Source organism: Hylobates moloch, unplaced genomic scaffold (genome assembly GCF_009828535.3).
Source record: "Hylobates moloch isolate HMO894 unplaced genomic scaffold, HMol_V3 SCAFFOLD_5, whole genome shotgun sequence".
Classification (NCBI taxonomy): Eukaryota; Metazoa; Chordata; class Mammalia; order Primates; family Hylobatidae; genus Hylobates; species Hylobates moloch.
Window position 1 is genome coordinate 11,937,711 of NW_026652280.1, and position 17,995 is coordinate 11,955,705.

The following is a 17,995-nucleotide window of genomic DNA, read 5'->3' on the forward strand; positions in this document are numbered from 1 at the left end:
TATCAAAAATGTTTTTTTAAAAAATCTTGTGTCAACAAGCACATGAAAGGATGCTTAATGTCATTAGTCATTAGAGACATAAAATCAAATCCACTACATATCTACCAAGATACCTGTAATTTCTTTAAAAAATTGAATATAACAAATGTTGGTGATGAAGTGGGGAATCGTAACCCTTACATATTGGTGGGAATCGAAAAATGGTACTGTCTGAATGGAAAGCAGTTTAGCAGTACCTCAATAAATTAAATAAAAAATTATCACACAACCCAGTTACTCTACCAAAAGAATAGAACTCAGATGTTAAAATAAAAAGTTATACATGGTTGATCATAGAAGTATTGTTAAAAATTGCCAAAATGTAGAAATAGCTTAAATGTTCATCAACTGTAAACAGAAAATCAAAATTAGGTATATTTACATAACAAAATATGATTTAGATATAAAAAAGATAAAATACTGATTATGCTAAAGTATGGATGAACCTTGAAAATTATTATACTAAGTGAAAAAACAGACAAAAGTTCACATATTATGAATCTATTTGTATGAAATGTCCAGAATAGGTAAATTCATAAAAACAGAAAGCAGATTAATGTTTGCCAGGGGTGGGAGGAAGGAGGAAACAGGGAGCGACTGCTTAATGGTTATGGGATTGCCTGTTTACTCTGTTGATAGTTTATATTACTGCGCAGAATCACTTTAGTTTAACGAGATCTCATTTGTCTGTGTTTTGGTTTGCAATTGCTTAGAGTCTTTGACAGAAAATTTTTGCCTGGTCCTATGTGCAGAATGGTGTTTCCTAGGTTATCTTTCAGGGTTTTTATAATGTTAGGCTTTACATTTAAGTCTTGAATCTATCTCGAGTTTATTTTTTTATATGGCATAAGGAAGGAGGTCCAATTTCAATCTTATGTCTATGACCAGCCAGTTATCCTAGCACTTTTTATGACTAGAGAGTCCTCTTTCTATTGCTTGTTTTTGCCAACTTTGTCAAAGATCAGATGGTTGTAGGTATGTGGCCTTATTTCTGGGATCTCTTTTCTGTTCCAGCGGTCTATGCGTTTGTTTTTGTATCAGTTTTGAATTTGATTTCTTGGCATTTTGTTGGAGACTTTCGCATCTATGTTCATCAAGGTTATTGATCTGAAGAGTTCCTTTTTTGTTGTTGTATCTTTGCCAGTTTTTTTGTGTCAGGATGATGCTGGACTCCGAAGGAGTTAAGGAAGAGTCCCCTGTTCTCGATTGTTTGGAATAGCTTCATAAGGAATGGTACCAGCTCTTCTTTTACATCTGACAGAATTTGACTATGAACCCCTCTGGTCCTGAAATTTTTTGGTTGGCAGGCTTTTTATTACTGATTCAATTTCAGAACTCATTATTGGTCTGTTCAGGAATTTAATTTCTTTCTGGTTCAATCCCAAAAGGTTGTATGTGTCTAGGAATTTATCTATTTCCTCCAGATTTTCTAGCTTGTGTAAATAGAGGTATTCATACTAATCTCTGCAAAAACTGCATATTAGATTTGCATTTCTATAGAGTCATAGTCTTGTACTCTGTCATTTCTGATCGCATTTATTTGGATCTTCTCTTTTTGTCTAGCTAGGAGTCTATCTTATTAATCTTTTTCACAAAAGCAACTCCTGGATTCACTGATTTTTTGGTATGATTTTTTTCACTTCTTAATTTCCTTTAGTTCAGGTTAAATTTTGGTTATTTCTTGTCCTCTGCTAGCTTTCAGGTTGGATTGCTCGTGTATCTCTAGTACTTCTAGTTATGATGTTTGGTTGTTAATTTGAGATCTCTCTGACTTTTTGACATGGGCATGAAATTCCCACTTAATATAGCCTTAGCTGTGTCTTAGACATTCTGGTATGTTGTATCTTTGTTCTCGTTAGTTTGAAAAAATGTCTTGATTTCCAACTTATTCTCATTATTTTCCCAAAAGTCATTCAGAAACAAGTTGTTTAATTTCCATGTAATTATATGGCATTGGACAATTTTCGTTGCATTGGTTTTTATTTTTTTTTATTGCACTGGGGTCCGAGAGTGTGGTTGGTATGAATTCCCCTTTTTTGAACATGGTGAGAATTGTTTTATGTCCAATTATGTGGTCGATTTTAGAATATGTGCTATGTGCAGATGAGAAAAATCTATATTCTATTGTTCTTGGGTGGAGTTTTCTGTAGATATCTATTTGATCCAGTGTCAAATTCAGGTCCTGATTATCATTGTTAGTTTTCTGCCTCAATGATCGTCTAATATCGTCAGTATGGTGTTGATATCTTCCACTATTATTGTGTGGTTTACTAGGTTTTTTACTATGTCTCTAAAAACTTGATTTATCAATCTGGATTCTCCTTTGTTGGATGCATGTATGTTTAGAACAGTTAGGTTGTCTTATTGAATCAAGCATTTATTGTTATGTAATGTCCTTCTTTTTATTTTTTAATCTTTGTGGATTTACAGTCTATTTTGTCTGAAATTAGATTAGCAGCCCCTGCTTTTTTCTGTTTTCTGTTTGCTTGGTAGATTTTCCTCCACCCCTTTATTTTGAGCCTTTATGTGTCATTGTGTGAAGATCACATACCATTGGGTCATGCGTCTTCATCCAAATTGCCACCCTGTGTCGTTTTCTTGGGGCATTTAGCCTATTTGCATTCAAGGTTAGTATTGGTATGTTTGAATTTTATCTGTCTTCATGTTGCTAGCTGGTTATTTTACAGACTTCTTTGTGTATTTGCTTTGTAGCCTCACTGGTCTATGTACTTAAGTGTGTGTTTGTATCAGTTGGTAACAGCCTTTCCTTTCTGTTTACTTAGCACTCCCTTCAAGACCTCTTATTAGGCAGGTCTGGTCGTAACAAAATGCCTTAGCATTTGCTTGTCTGGAAAGGATCTTATCTCCCCTTCTCTTATGAAGCTTAGTTTGGCTGGAAATTCTTGGTTGGAAATTATTTTCTTTAATAATGCTGAATATAGGACTCTATTCTCTTCTGGCTTGTAAAGTTTCTACTGAAAGGTCCACTGTTAGCCTGATGAGTTTCTCTTTGTAGGTAATCTACTCCTTCTCTCTAGCTGCCTGTAATATTTTTTCTTTCATTGTGACCTTGGAGGGTCTGATTATTATGTGTCTAGGGATGGTCTTCCTGTGGTCTAGGTTCTCGACCTTTCCTGAATTTGAAGGTTGGCCTCCCTAGCGAGGTTGAGGAAATTTTCGTGGGCAACATCCTGAAATATGCTTTCCAAGTTGCTTGCTTTCTCTCAGGGATGCCAGTGAGTTACAGATAGGTCTCTTCATGTAATCCTATATTTCTCTGAGGTTTGGTTCATTCTTCTTTATTTTTTTATCTATTTATTTATTTATTTTTTGTCTGACTCTGTTATTTTGAAGAGCAGGTCTTTGAGCTCTGAGATTCTTTCTGCCACTTGGTCAATTGTGCTATCAATACTTGTTATTCTGACATTTTTGTTTGTATTCTGACATTTTTGAAGTGAACTTTTCATCTCTATGAGCTCAGTTTGGTTCTTTCTTAAAATGAAAACGTCATCTTTCATCTTCTGTATTGTTTTCTTGTATTCCTCAGATTCCCTGGACTGCATTTCAACTTTCTCCTGAAGGTCAATTTTCTTTGTTCTTATCCATATTCAAATTATATTCATTTCACTTCAGCCATTTCAGCCTAGTTAAGAACTATTTGGGGGAACTAGTGAGATCGTCTGGAGAGAAGAAGACACTCTGGCTTTTTGAGTTGCCAGAGTTCTTCAGCTGGTTCTTTCTCAGCTTTCCGGCTGACGTCTCTTTAGTCTTTGAAGTTGCTATCCTTTAGATGAATTCTCATGTAGTTGTTGTTGTTTTTCTTTCATCTTCTTTTATGTCCTTGGGTGTTTGATTGTGGTATAAGGTGGGTTTAGTTGACTGGCTTTGTTTTTGGTAGATTTTTGAGAGGGCCAAGGCTCAGCTCAGCCATTCTGGGATGTGTGCTCAAACTTGGGGAAGCTGGTATTGAACCCTTGGCTTTGTTCTCTGGCTCCTCAAAGCTTGAAACCTGCCACACTGTAGAAGCCCAGGTGTTCCCAGACCCTAGCCATAACACTACAAAGGGTGGTGCCAGCCAAAGCGCTTCACCAAGCAGTGGCAGCAGAATCTGTGCACATTCCCACACGCCAGCAGAAGTGGGGATGTGGGAATTGGCAGTGCAGGGTGGTGCATCATTGTCAGCTGGGGAGGGGAGCTAGCTGGCTTAGGGCTGCCAGCCTCCATATGGCCATTGGCAGCTATGGTGGTGGTGGCACAGGGAGTGGAAAAGGAGGAGTGGGGATGAAGGATGGGGCCACTAGCATCCCTGTGTGCCTTGGCATCCACAAAGGAGTCGCCACAGGGGTGGGGCACTGGCAGACACAGATCTGGCAATCCCTCTGCACGTGATCACACCTGCAGCAGTGGCAGTGCATGGGGCAGGGTCGCTGGTGTCTGTGCTCCTGTTCAGGCAGGCAACAGCAGCACAGAGGAGCGGCATCATGGCGATGGTCATTGTGCTCATGCTGGCAGCAATGACACGGTGGGCTGCATGGGCACCCATGTGCCAGTGGGGAAGGGGACGGGAGGTTCGCTTGTGCATACACGTACTAGCAAAATAATGGGGTGGGGTGGCCATGAGTTAATGGATGCTTGCAAAGTGGCATGGGGGAGGCTGCAGTGGGAAGAGGGCACAGGCAGACTGGTATGTGGCAGAGGGGGCCTCTCTGCTGGAACTTGCCGTTGGTCAGGTGTGGTCTGCCAGCACAGGGGCCATGATGTGAGCCCTGGGAGGCACAACAGTTGGGCTACTGAGGCTGCATTACAAGCAGTCATGGCCAGGCTGGAGTCCCCGGAGAGGCCACCAGACAGAAGGGTTCTCAGGTTGAACTGGCCCCATCTAACAAGCAACATCACCTTGCTCTGTTCAAGTCTGACAGTTCCCCTAGGGTGTCCCTGGCCATGCTCTACTGCAGAGGTTGCTGGACCAAAACCTCCAGGCTCCACACAGGCTGGAGTCCTGCCTCCTCCACCTCTCTAAGCAGCTCTTCTGGCCCAGCGCAAGTGTCCATGGGGGGTGTCGTGTCTCCTGCTGCCAGGATTCCAGAGGCCCATGGACAGAGCAGGTTGCTCCCTGTTCAACTCACACCTTTCTCAAGAGTCTTTGGCTGCCAGGAACAAGTTCTCGTGTGCTGTAATCCCATGCATGGTTCTCAACTTTCTCTCTGCTCAGCCCAGCATTTGTGCTTTCCCTCCATTTGCTCTAAATGCTCTCCTTCCAAGGATCTGTGCAGAATGCATTAGTCTTCTTGGTCTCCCAGTCCCTCGGTGGCAGATGTTCCTCCTAGCTGGTCTAGTCAGCCATCTTGCCTCCATCTCTCCAGTTCCCTTTTTGGAAGTCAAATTTATTTGGTATAATATAGTCATTCCAGTCTTCCAGTACTTACTTTGCACGGTTTAATTTTCAGTCATATGTACTTTTTATCGTGTTGTTTTGTTTAAAGCATGTCTCTTGCGAACAGCATATAGTTGATATTGCTTTTTCATTATGAAAATATTTTAATTAGTGTTTAATTTGATAAAATTTAAAGTAGCTAACAATGCAGTTAATTTAGTTCCACCCTTTTATAATTGATTTCCTTTAGGCTTCTTGTCTTCTGTTTCTCCTTCTGTGTTTTCTTTGGGAGTAACTGAATATTTGAAATTCTATGTAATTTAACTTTGGAATGTTTAGCTCTGTATCTTTGTATTATATCGTGATGGTTACTCTACAGGTTAACATATATATCCATAAGTTTGTGTAATCTACTTATAATTAATGTTGTGGTCACTAATGGGAAATATGAAAATCTTTTAATCATATAGAGTTATCTACCTGGTCTTGTATGTGTGTGTGTGTGTGTGTGTGTGTGTATATATATATATATATATTCTACATACTTACCGTATTCACTACAACTTCTTGCTTTAAACAATTTTTAAAAATCTAGAAGTTTATAAAACCTGGCAAAACCAAAAGATCTCCTTGGTAGCACCAGAAAACCTTAAGTGGGTGATTGACAAAATCCTTTATGGCACAACACATTCCACTAAGGACCAGTTGGTTGCACTATTGAGCAAAAATTGTGAAGAAACTTTTTTGAGTCAGCAGTGGATATTACTGTCACATGCCTTCCTTTTAAGCACTGTATTTCTGGAAAGCATATAAAAGTGAGGTATAGAGAACCTATAGACACCATAAACACCTTTAAATGGATTTTTAGTAATTGCTCCCCACATGGATTTTGATTATTTCCTAAAATAGTATGTATGTTTTCGCATGATTTGAAACATTCAGCAATCAGAATGCTATGAGAATTAGAGAGTCTGGAAGCTATTGTTTTCATTTTCTCTACCTGGGGGATTCCAAATATCTATCTGGTGATTTTAAAAGGCAATTCATAATTTTTTAATAAAATATGCATGCACAAAGTTTTACTCTTTGCTCAAAATTTTATTGTCCTTGTTAGCCCCTATACCAAAACTCTGATGTCAGCATGGTTGTATGTCTTGGTTGGCTGTTGTCAGTCATATTTAGCTATACAAGTATGGACGTAATGCAAAACAGGCAAAGAGTTGTCTTTTTAACTACAGGATTTTTTATGACAAATATTACAATGGAAAAAAGTGGAACAGAATAATTGAACTTTTATCATTAAAATGGCTGTAATGACATGCCATAAAAATAAGCTGCATCATGAAGAATGAGTACATAAAAATATTTATATTGAATGGCTTATTACTATAATTGTAAGATAAAAGGAGGTGAATCAGAAACAAAAGAGGTGATGATCAAAGAATGAAGGGAGGGAATTAGAATTAGAGCTCATGAAGTAATTCACTTATTGATAATGACAAACCAGGTGTGACCAGGAAAATGAATAGATAGGCTGGTGGAAATGAAAATTGAAGGAGAGACTCAAGTAACTAAAGAACCACATAATTAGAATGATTATCTCTGTTGATAGGGAAATCACCAAAAAATATAACAGGAATAATATTTCAGCAAGAAAGTAATATTCAGAGACAATTTCAGAAATAGCATATTTTGCTGTTACGTGGAAATTGTAGAGGCCACAGTGAATTTAAGGATTGGGAAGGAGTGAGAAATTGAAACTAAATTGGTGGTACAGTGCTGATGTGGACAGAGTGTGGTAGAAACAATTATAAACGATAGTAGACAGTATAGAGTACTTCTATTACCAACACAGGTGCTTGTGACGTCTCCATGAGTGCTGGGGGAAGAGGAATGATAGGGGTCAGCTGACGCAGGTGAGTGGGGTGCATGGAAGTTTTTCTTATCTAGGTTCTTAGAGCTCTCACTATTGGATGATACTCCTGCCCACTCAGTTATCATAAGTCATTAATCTGGCTACCATTTCCTTCTATTAACCTCTTCATTACATCCCCCCCTTCTACCATATTCATTTATGCTCTTCAAAACAGAGAAAGAATATTTTTGTTTGGTTTTTATTTAGTCTCTATACTATCACGGTATTTATCAACAAATTTCACACATCTGGTGACAAATGCTGAATTAAATGTGTAATTTCTGGAATGGATTAACAACTTAATAAGTGAGAGAAGATGAATAAGACACTTTGTTTTGGTAAAGCAGCTATCAAAAAAGGGGGGATCTACACAGGGTGGTAACCATTTGACTTTAAACCTCTATTATTATTATTATTTTTTTTTTTTTTTGAGACGGAGTCTTGCTCTGTCGCCCAGGCTGGAGTGCAGTGGCGCAGTCTCGGCTCACTGCAAGCTCCGCCTCCCGCGTTCACGCCATTCTCCTGCCTCAGCCTCTCCGAGTAGCTGGGACTACAGGCACCCGCCACCACGCCCGGCTAATCTTTTGTATTTTTTAGTAGAGACGGGGTTTCACCATGGTCTCGATCTCCGGACCTCGTGATCCGCCTGCCTCGGCCTCCCAAAGTGCTGGGATTACAAGCGTGAGCCTAAACCTCTATTATTAATTGCATTTTAATCACTTTCCGTGAGTGATTATCTAACGTGAAATCCATAATAACCTAAAAGTTTCACCATGACAATAGTTATGACCAACATTTACATACAGTTTTTCATTCCACCACATTTGTCACTTATGTTTGCAAATTTCCTTTTCATTCGATCTTTGTTTCACATATGTATGTATATGTATGTGTGCCTATGTGCATGTATATACGTATGTGTATGTATATATTCCATCCTGAATGCAATGGGGATGCTTCTAGATGTTTAAACAGGCTTTCAGCTTTATCTTATCTGTGTTTTGGAAAGTTAGTTTGGTAGCAGCATAGCAAATTAATTGTTGGCCTGAGTTAGTGAGATGTGAGCATTTGTGATTGGTTTTTATTTAAATAGCAAAATTCTGTTTTGCGCTGCATAATGAAGTTTCAGTCAACTACAAAGCACATATACAAAGACAATCCCGTGAGATTATAATGTGATGAAAAATTCCTATCACCTAGTGAATTTTAGCTATCATATAACGCTGTGGCACAATGCATGACTCATGTGTTTGTTGTGGTGCTGGTGTAAAGGAACCTACTGAGCCATCATTTGTATAAAAGTGTAGCACATACAATCGCGGACAGTACATAATAATTGAAAATGACAATACACCACTATGTTACTTGTTTATGAATTTACTATACTACACTATTTGTCACTGTCTTAGAATATACTCCTTCTACTTATATAATCTTCTACTTATATTAAAATAATAAACTATAAAACAGCCTCAGGCAAGTTTTTCAGGAAGTATTCCGGAAGGCATTGTTGTCGCACAAGATGACAGCTTCAAGTGTGTCATTACCCCTGAAGAACCTGCAGTGAGACAAGGTGCGAAAGTGGAAGACCACGATATTGATGACCCTGACCCTCTGTGTGTAGGCCTACATTTATATGTGTGCCTATGTCTTAGTATTTAACAAAAAAGTAAAAAAATACATAATTTAAAAAATCAATATGCTTACAGAATAAGGACTCAAGGATAGAAAATACTTTTGTACAACTGCAAAATGTGTTTGTGTTTAAGCTAAGAGTTATTACAAAAAAGTCTAAAAGCTACAAATTAAAAAGTATATAAAGTAAGAAAGTCACAATAAATTAAGGTTGATTTGTTCTCGAAGAAATACATTTTAATAATAAATTTAGTGTACTCTAAGTGTTAAATGTTGACAAAGTGATGTCCTAGGCCTTCACATTCACTCACCACTTACTCTCTCACTCACCCAGAGCAACTTCCAGTCCTGCAAGCTTCATTTGTGTTGTGTCCTATATTCCATTTTTATCTTTTACCCCATATTTTTACTGTACTTTTGCTGCAGTTACCTACAGCATTCAGTAAAGTAACACGCTGTACAGTGTTGTAGCCTAGGAGTAATAGGCAGCACCACATGGCCCAGGTACAGTAAGCTGCATCATCTAGGTTTGGGTAAGTACACTCTATGAGGCTCACACAACAAAATCTCCTAACAACCCATCTCTCAGAACACATCTTCCTTATTAAGCAATGCATGGTAGAAGATTGATTTGTAAAACTCTTCCCAACCACTGGCTTTAGAGGAACAAAAATATGTATTTTTAAGAAAATATCCAAGCTATTCCTGCCAAAAATGTACTTAATTGATCAGGGAAAAGGATATACAAATCGCTCGCCTTCCCATCCTCTGCTGATAAATAGTGGTGAAAACTGATGCTGCTCTTCCATCTGCCCAGTGACATTTCTGCACACCTGTCACATGAAAAAATAACTCAAGCCACTTAGCTCAGACTCACAAAGGTAGCAGTGGTGTGAGTCCAAAGATGGAATCCATTCCCAATAACACCAGGAAAATTATGTTATTTAACAGGTAACATATAATTCAAGAATGCATCTTATAAGGAAAGAAATGCTAAATTACTTACATAAGTTTTTTAAAATAGTAAATAACTAGGCTCAATAAAGGTACCAAGTATAGCCACTTATCATAAAGAACATTTAATATAATAGGAAAGAAAAACATGTACAAATGGCCAAATAACCATAGTTCAGAGATATAGTTCAACCTTGGGTGCTGTTTTGCATGCATAGGCCTGTTGTGATAAGGTGAAATTGGAAGCTGGGAGGCTGTATGGCAGAATATGTTTTCTGAAATACTTTTTTTCTCACTCTGACAGATGTTTCATATTTTAAGAATATGATTATTTTGTCATATTCTCTCCAGTATAAGAAATAAATGTCTAGAGTAACACAGTTAAAATATGTAATGCTTGAGTCTAACACTTTCTCTATGGCTTGGCAGTACAATCTTATATCCATGAAAAGGAAATAGAGTCTTCCTAATTCTACAGGATATTAAATGCATTAATCTGAACAATACAAATTGCGTTACAGTTTATGTCCTCACAAGAGACATTCTAACGTATTTCCTAAAATTTTTATATTTATCATGCTTATTTTTTGTTTTCCTCTTCTTTTTGCTCAGAGCAAGAAGAAAAATAAAAGGCAATTTTAAGACCTAATTTTTAGAATGTATCTACCATGCAGTATTTTAATTTTTGCTATTATTATCCCTAGATATGGGCAAGTGAAATTAGGCTATCTTAAACTGCATACATTGAGGAAGGCAAAGGAATCATTCCAAAAATTAAAAAAAAAAAAAATTGTCACTAGAATAAGAGTTCCACGAAGGCAAAGCAACAGATGTATACTAAACATAAAACTTCAATCTTATGCAGATACAGCTTTCAAATATTACATAAAATGTTGCTCAAAAACAATTATGCGTGTCTACAGATATTTGAAAGCAGGAAACAAATATGTTACTGCATACATTACTTTTGTTTTTTGGGCAAGATAAGATATTCTACCCTCAAAACCACCAGTACTATTCACAATAACTGTACATATGAGGAATTCTGCATCAGTTGTTGAATTGCAGTAGCAGTGTTCCCTTTGGCATATTATAATGCATATTAGCTGCCATCTGTGCTTGATAAGACAGCTTGACCAGTGGTCACAGGCTGATCCCTGACCTCTGTCAGCAATTGTCTATGCATGGCTGCCTCTACATCAAAGGTCATGAGCAAAAGCCTTGGTGAGCAGTCCACAGACATTATAGACAGGTATAGATGACTACCAAAGTTAAATGAATATGACCTTTTAATATCATTCTCAAAAATAGTGTAGTAGAAAGGCATGGGTGTCAAATATATTAGAAATTCAAAGCCAGATTACAAAACTTACATGTATTGATAATAAGCTGTGTGCTAAAAACGTTACATGTAATTCTGTATTGCCTTAGTCATTTTCACAAGGATATAGGCTTCTGTTTTGATAAGAAATATTAAGGAAGTTGAATTAAGGTTTATAATAAACACATATCTTTAAAATGCCTTTACTTGGGCACCTAATGCTTTATAATTATTTATTGTCAAACATAAAGAACATACAATGGAAGTTATTAATTGAAGTGGGGTCAATGTAATTTGTTTTTTGTGAAACTTAAATAATATTAAATCAATGATATACTAAAGGTATAAATAATCATTTTGTTGTATTGTCAATAATACAGTAAAGTTTTGAAGAAAGTAGAAGATTTAGGCTGTGAAAATTTACCAAGATTATTTCCTTCGTGAAAGTAAGTTTTATATGTACTAACATCGCAACTATGGAATACAAACAAAACAGAAAACTCTGTGATAAAATAAAACTTAAAAATACCTAGGAGGAGAGGTGGAGCAAGATGACAGATTACAAGACTCTATGAATTGTTCCTCCTGCAACAACACCAATTTAACCTCTATCTACACACACATAATAAAAAGCACCTTCATGAAAATAAAAAATCAGATGAGCACTCGCAGTATCTGGTTTTACCTTCATGTTGCTGAAAGAGGCACTGAAGAGATAGGGAAAACAGTCCTGAATCGCCAACACCATCCCTCTCCTAACTCCTGGCAGTGGTGGCATGGGACAGAGATCATTTCTATGCACCGGGGAGAGGGAGAGTGCAGCAATTATGAGGCGTTGAACTCAATGCTACGTTGTTATAGCAGAAAGTAAAACAAAACCAAACTCAGCTGATACAGAGGGAGCATTTAAAGCAGCTGGGGTGGAGTTGTGAATCCCAGCAGTTGGAACTTCAGTTCCTACAAGCTTCACCACTGTGAGATAAAGTTCTCTGGGGCCCTAAATAAACTTGAAAGGTAGTCTAGGCCACAAAGATTGCAACTCCTAGGTGAGTCCTAGTGCTGAACTAAGCCCAGAGACAATGCACTGGAATGACATGTGACCTACTGAGACACCAACCTGAAAAGCTAAAGGAGTGCTGGCATCAACTCTTCCCTAACTCTGGGCTGCACAGCCCATGGCTCCAAAAGAGACCCGTTCCTTCTGCTTAAGGAGGAAAAAGAGAATAGTGGGGAGGACTTTGTCTTGTTTCTTGGATATTAGCTCAGCCACAGCAAGATAGGGTAACTCTCAGTCATGAGGTCTCTTTTCCAAGCCCAGCTCCCAGACAACATGTCTAGACACACCCTGGATCAGAAGGGAAGCTGCTGCCTTGAAGTAAAGGACTCAGTCCTGACAGCATTCTCACCTGCTAACTAAAGAGCTCTAGGGCCCTGAATAACCTGCAGTGACAACCAAGCACTACGTTAACAGCCTTTGGTAAAACTCTGAAACTTGCTGGATTCGGGTCAGACTCAGCACATTCCCAGTTGTTTTGACTGCAAGGTGAGATTCCTCCTACTTAAGAAAAGTGGAGAGCAGAATAAAGGGGACTTTGTCTTGCACCTTAGGTACCAGCTCAACCACAGAGACTTAGAGCAGTAAGCAGGCTCTTGAGGTTCCTGATTCCAGAATTTGGCTCTTGGACAGCATTTCTGGACCTGCCCTAGGGGAGCCCACTATCCTAACGGCTGAGTCCCAGGCCAGGTAGCATTCACCACAAGTTGACTGAAGAATCCCTGAGCCATAAGGGAGCATTGGTGGTAGTCTGGCAGTACTTGCTGTGGGCCTGTGATGACAGTGACCATGAGATGAGGGTCCCCTGCCATTCAAAAGGGAAGAAAAGGTAGAAAGGACTATATATTGTGATTTTAGTGTCAGTTCAGCTGCAATACAATAGAATACCAGGTAGAATTCTAAGCTTTTTGACTGTGGATCCTGGATCCTAGACAGCACCACTGGACCCACTTGTGGCATGAGGAACTCGATTCTCTGAAGGAAAGGACACAGGCCTGGCTGGATTTGCCACCTGCTTATTGGACCCAGGGCCTTCAGCAAACATAAACAGTAGCCAGAGAGTAGTTACAGCAGGCCTTGAGCAAGACCCAGTGCTGTTCTGATTCTGAAGTCAGTCTGGGTCTGACCCAGTGAAGTCCTAGTGGTGGTGGCCACTGGGGTGGTGGCGGCTGGCTTTAGAGAGAGAGAAAGGAGAGAGAAGAAAAGAAGGAAAGAAAGAAGGAAGGGAGATAAGAAGGAAGAAAGGAAGGAAGGAAGGAGGAAGGAAGGAAAGGGAGGGAAGGGAGGGAGGGAAGGAAAGGAGATGTGATACATCATATCAACAGAATGGAGGATTATCATTTCAATTGATGCTATTAATAAAATTCAACATCTCTGCATAATAAAATCTCTCAAGAAACTGGGCATAGAAGGAACATACCTTAACATAAGAAAAGTCACACATGACAAACCAACAGTTAATATTATATTAAAAGGGGAAAAACTGAAAGGCTTTTTTCTAAGATACAGAACACAAATGACTAAGATGCCTACTTACACCACTGTTATTCAAAATAATACTGGAAGTCCTATTTAGAGTAATCAGAAAAGAGAAAGGAATAAAATGTAGGCAAATCGGAAAGGAAGAAGTCAAATTGTCCTTCTTAGCAGATTGTATGATTTTATGTTTGGAAAAACCTTAAGACTCCACTATAAAACTAGTAGAACTGAAAAAAAAAATCAGTTAAGTATCAATATACAGAAATCAACCTACAAAAATCAGTAGAAACTTCTATATCCAACAGTGAACAATCTGAAAAAGAAATCAAAAAGTAATCTCATTTACAATAACCACAAATAAAATTAAATACCTAGGAATTAACAAAAGAAGTGACAAATCTCTATAAAGCAAACTATTATTAAAACACTGACAGAAGAAATTGAAGAGGACACCAAAAATTGGAAAATATTTTATGTTTATGAATTGGAAGAATCATTATTGCTAAAATATCCATACTACCCAAAGCAATCTATAGGTTTAGTGCATTCCCTTTCAAAATACCAATGACATTTTTCACAGAAATAGACAAACAATCCTACCATTTATATGGAACCACAAAAAAACTCAGAATAGCCAAAATTATTCTAAGCAAAAGAAATAAAACTTTCAGAATCACATTATCTGACTTCAAATTATACTACAGAGTTATAGTAGACAAAATAGCATGGTACTGGCATAAAAGTAGACATGCAGACTAATGGAACACAATAGAAATCCCAGAAACCAATCTACACATCTACAGTGAACTCATTTTTGACAAAGGTGCCAAGAACATACATTGGGGAAAAGACAGTGTCTTCCATAAATGGTGCTGGAAAAACTGGACATCCATTTTCAGAAGAATAAAACTAGACTTCTATATCTCACTATATGTAAAAATAAAACAAAAATGCATTCAAGACTTAAATCTAAGACCTCAATCTATGAAACTACAACAAGTAAACCATCGTGAAAATATCCAGGACATTGGTCTGGGCAAAAATGTCTTGAGCGTTACCTCACCAAAGCAAAAATGGATAAATGGGATCACATCAAGTTAAAAAGCTTACAGACAGTGAAAGAAGCAATAACGGAAGTGAAAAGACAACCCACACCATGGGAGAAAATTTTTTAAATTACCCATCTGACAAGGGATTCATAACCAGAATATATAAGGAGCTCAAACAACTCTTTAGGAATAAAACTAATAATCTGATTTTTTAAATAGGCAAAATATATGAGTAGGCATTTCTCAAAAGAAGACATACCAATGGCAAACAGGCATATGAAAATGTGTTCAACATCATTGATCAGAGAAGTGAAAATCAAAACCAAAATAAAATATCATCTCACTCCAGATAAAATGGTGTATATCCTAAATACAGGCAATAACAAATGCTGGCAAGGATGTGGAGAAAAGGGAATCCTTGTACACTGTTGATGGGAATGTAAACAGGTACAACCACTTTGGAGAACAGTTTGGAGGTTCCTCAAAAAGACTAAGTTTTAAAAAAATTACCATATGATCCAGCAATCCCACTGTTGGGTATATATCCAAAATAAAGGAAATCAGTATATTGAATGCTTAGCTGCACTCCCATGTTCACTGCAGCACTGTTCACAATAACTAATTTGGAATCAACCTGTGTCTATCAGCAGCTGAAAGAGTAAAAACAATTTGGTACATACACACAATGAAATACTATTTAGCCATTAAAAAGAATGAGATCCAATCATTTGCAACAACATGAATATAACTGGGGGTCATTACATTAAGTGAAATATATCAGGCATAGAAAGAGAAACATTACATGATCTTACTTATTTGTGGGATCTAAAAATCTAAACGATTAAACTAACAGAGATAGAGAGTAGAAGGATGGTTAGCAGAGGCTGGGAAGGGTCTTGGGGGTGGAAGAGAAGGCTGGGATAGTTAATGGGTACAAAAAAAAATGAAAGAATGAATAAAATCTAGTATCTGATAGCACAACCGGGGGACTATAGCCAATAATAATTTAACTGTATATTTTAAACTGATGAATAGATTATAATTTTGTTGTTTGCAACAAAAAGGATAAATGTTTGAGGGGATAGATACCCCATTGTTCATTATGTGATTATTATGCATTTCATGCCTATACCAAAACGTGTCATGTATCTCAGAAATATGGAATACTATTCAGCCATAGAAGTATAAAATCCTGCCATTTGTGGCAACATGAATGAACTGGGAGGACTTTATGTTAATGAAATAAGCCAAGCATAGAAAGACAAACAACACAGGATCTCACTCGTATGTGGAATCTAAAAAGAGTTTATCTCATAGAAGTATAAATTAGAACAACAGTTTCCAGAGGTTTGGGAGAGGTATGGGGAGGAGAATATGGGGTGATATTGGTCAACTGGTACCAAATTACAGACTGATAGGAAGAAAAAATTCTGGTGTTCTATTGCACAATAGGGTACTGATAGTTAAATATATTGTACTGTATATTTCAAAATAAGTGTAAGTAATACTTTTCAATACTCTCACCACAGAAAAATAATGTTTGAAGTGATAAATAAGCTAACTACTGTGATTTGTTCATTACACAAGACATAATTGTATCAAAACATAACACTATATTCCATAAATAAGCACAATTATTATGTCAATTAAAAACAAAACAAACTTTTTAAAAAGTGAATAAGGAGTTAAACTTTCCCACCTATATGAGGAAGGTATTTGAAAGTTGGGAGATAAATTGTATAATATTGTAATGGTTGTATAGTTTAATGATATAATATTAAAATTACTACTTTAATTAATCAATTACTTTGTAAGGAGCAAGGAAAGTAATCTGAAAGTGGCAATGAAGACAAGAGAGGTATGTACCATACCCTCAGTCAAATAGGATGAAGGTTTTGGTAGATACTCAACACTCAACACCCAACAACACCTTGAGAGATATAGGTGAAGTCTATCGTCATTAAAGAGCCAAGCTTCACTTGGGTCAGAAAGCAGAAGAGAACATCAGAGACAACTTTTAAAATACAGAGGATTTCTGAAGTTCAAAGGATACAGTGAAAGGATTTCAGAATTTGGAGATTGGTCAAAAAGATGTACAAAACCTTAAGTGACTGGAGATTCAGAAATGAAAACTGACCTTGGAAACAGAGCTCAGAGACCTTGTCTGATTTGTCCTGCTTGTCTCCAGGCAAAAGCAGCTGAGGAGGTGGCTGAACATATTGGCTGAACATTGGCGGAGAGGAATGGCCAAGTTGGGACATCCCCAGGAGCATGCAAAAGAATGTGAGCAATCTCACCTGGAGCACCTGGTTCCCTGAGGTTGCTCCCAATTCTCAGAGCTCAAGAAGTTCCGAGGATTTCTCTTTGCACTGCAATTAGGGAATGGAGGATATAGTTGGCATGACATTTTTGTCATCAACATAAGGAAATGTATGACTCTCTCTTTCCTCCTGCCAAATATCAGTGGTCTTATCTGGAGCCTGCAGAGCCTCCTGCTCCCTCTGGAATTCCAAAGCACTTGATTTCTGAGTTCTTCCTTACATTTGGGGAATGAGAGCTGGGGACACCTTTTAGAGAATGCTAGTGAAGACTCAAAATATCTATTTAATTTGGCCGTATCCAGGATTTTTTGCTTATAATTATAATATTTTTACGGTGCCTGTTTATGTGTCGAGTGTGATCCCTTTATATCCACTTGATCTGAAACATGATGAGCTCTTAGAATCTGCTACATGTAGATACTGAATGTTCACTTTTATATATTTTATAAACTTTAAATTTTTTTAAACTTAAAAATGATTTATTTTTCACTTTTCCCTTCCAAAACATATTTGTTTCTTTTGGAACATAATGAATTTTCCTATTTCAGATGTATATTGTCTTCTCCATCTCCTTTCTGTGTACTGCTCTTTTCCTCGTACATAACCAGAGAGAGCTTTCCAAGTGTGTCCTCTGCTACACTGATTCTGTAATATTGATTCGGCATTCACTATTTCCAATACATATTTGATTTCATGAATGATTTTTTTGTTTATTAGAAACCATTTAAATCATTCCTCAATTTAGAGCTCACTTCGCTGTCTTTTCAGTTTACACTGTGTCCTTTTAACCCAAATTATTTGTTCCTCTGTGTTTCAGAGAAGCATACTTTATAGCATTTTATAGAAGCTTCCAA

The 17,995-nt window shown here is 37.5% G+C and overlaps 1 long non-coding RNA gene across 5 annotated transcripts in view; it reads right to left on the reverse strand.

Annotated features, from left to right (window-relative positions):
- LOC131383432 (uncharacterized) overlaps positions 1–17,995 on the reverse strand; it is a 122,243-nt gene that overhangs the window by 44,711 nt on the left and 59,537 nt on the right. For 2 of the 5 annotated variants that reach the window (XR_009213440.1, XR_009213444.1), the window contains exon 4: positions 16,958–17,189. The exons of the other annotated variants lie outside the window; for them this stretch is intronic. This is a non-coding gene — a long non-coding RNA (uncharacterized LOC131383432). The remainder of the gene's footprint in view (positions 1–16,957; positions 17,190–17,995) is intronic. 5 annotated transcript variants of the gene reach the window in all.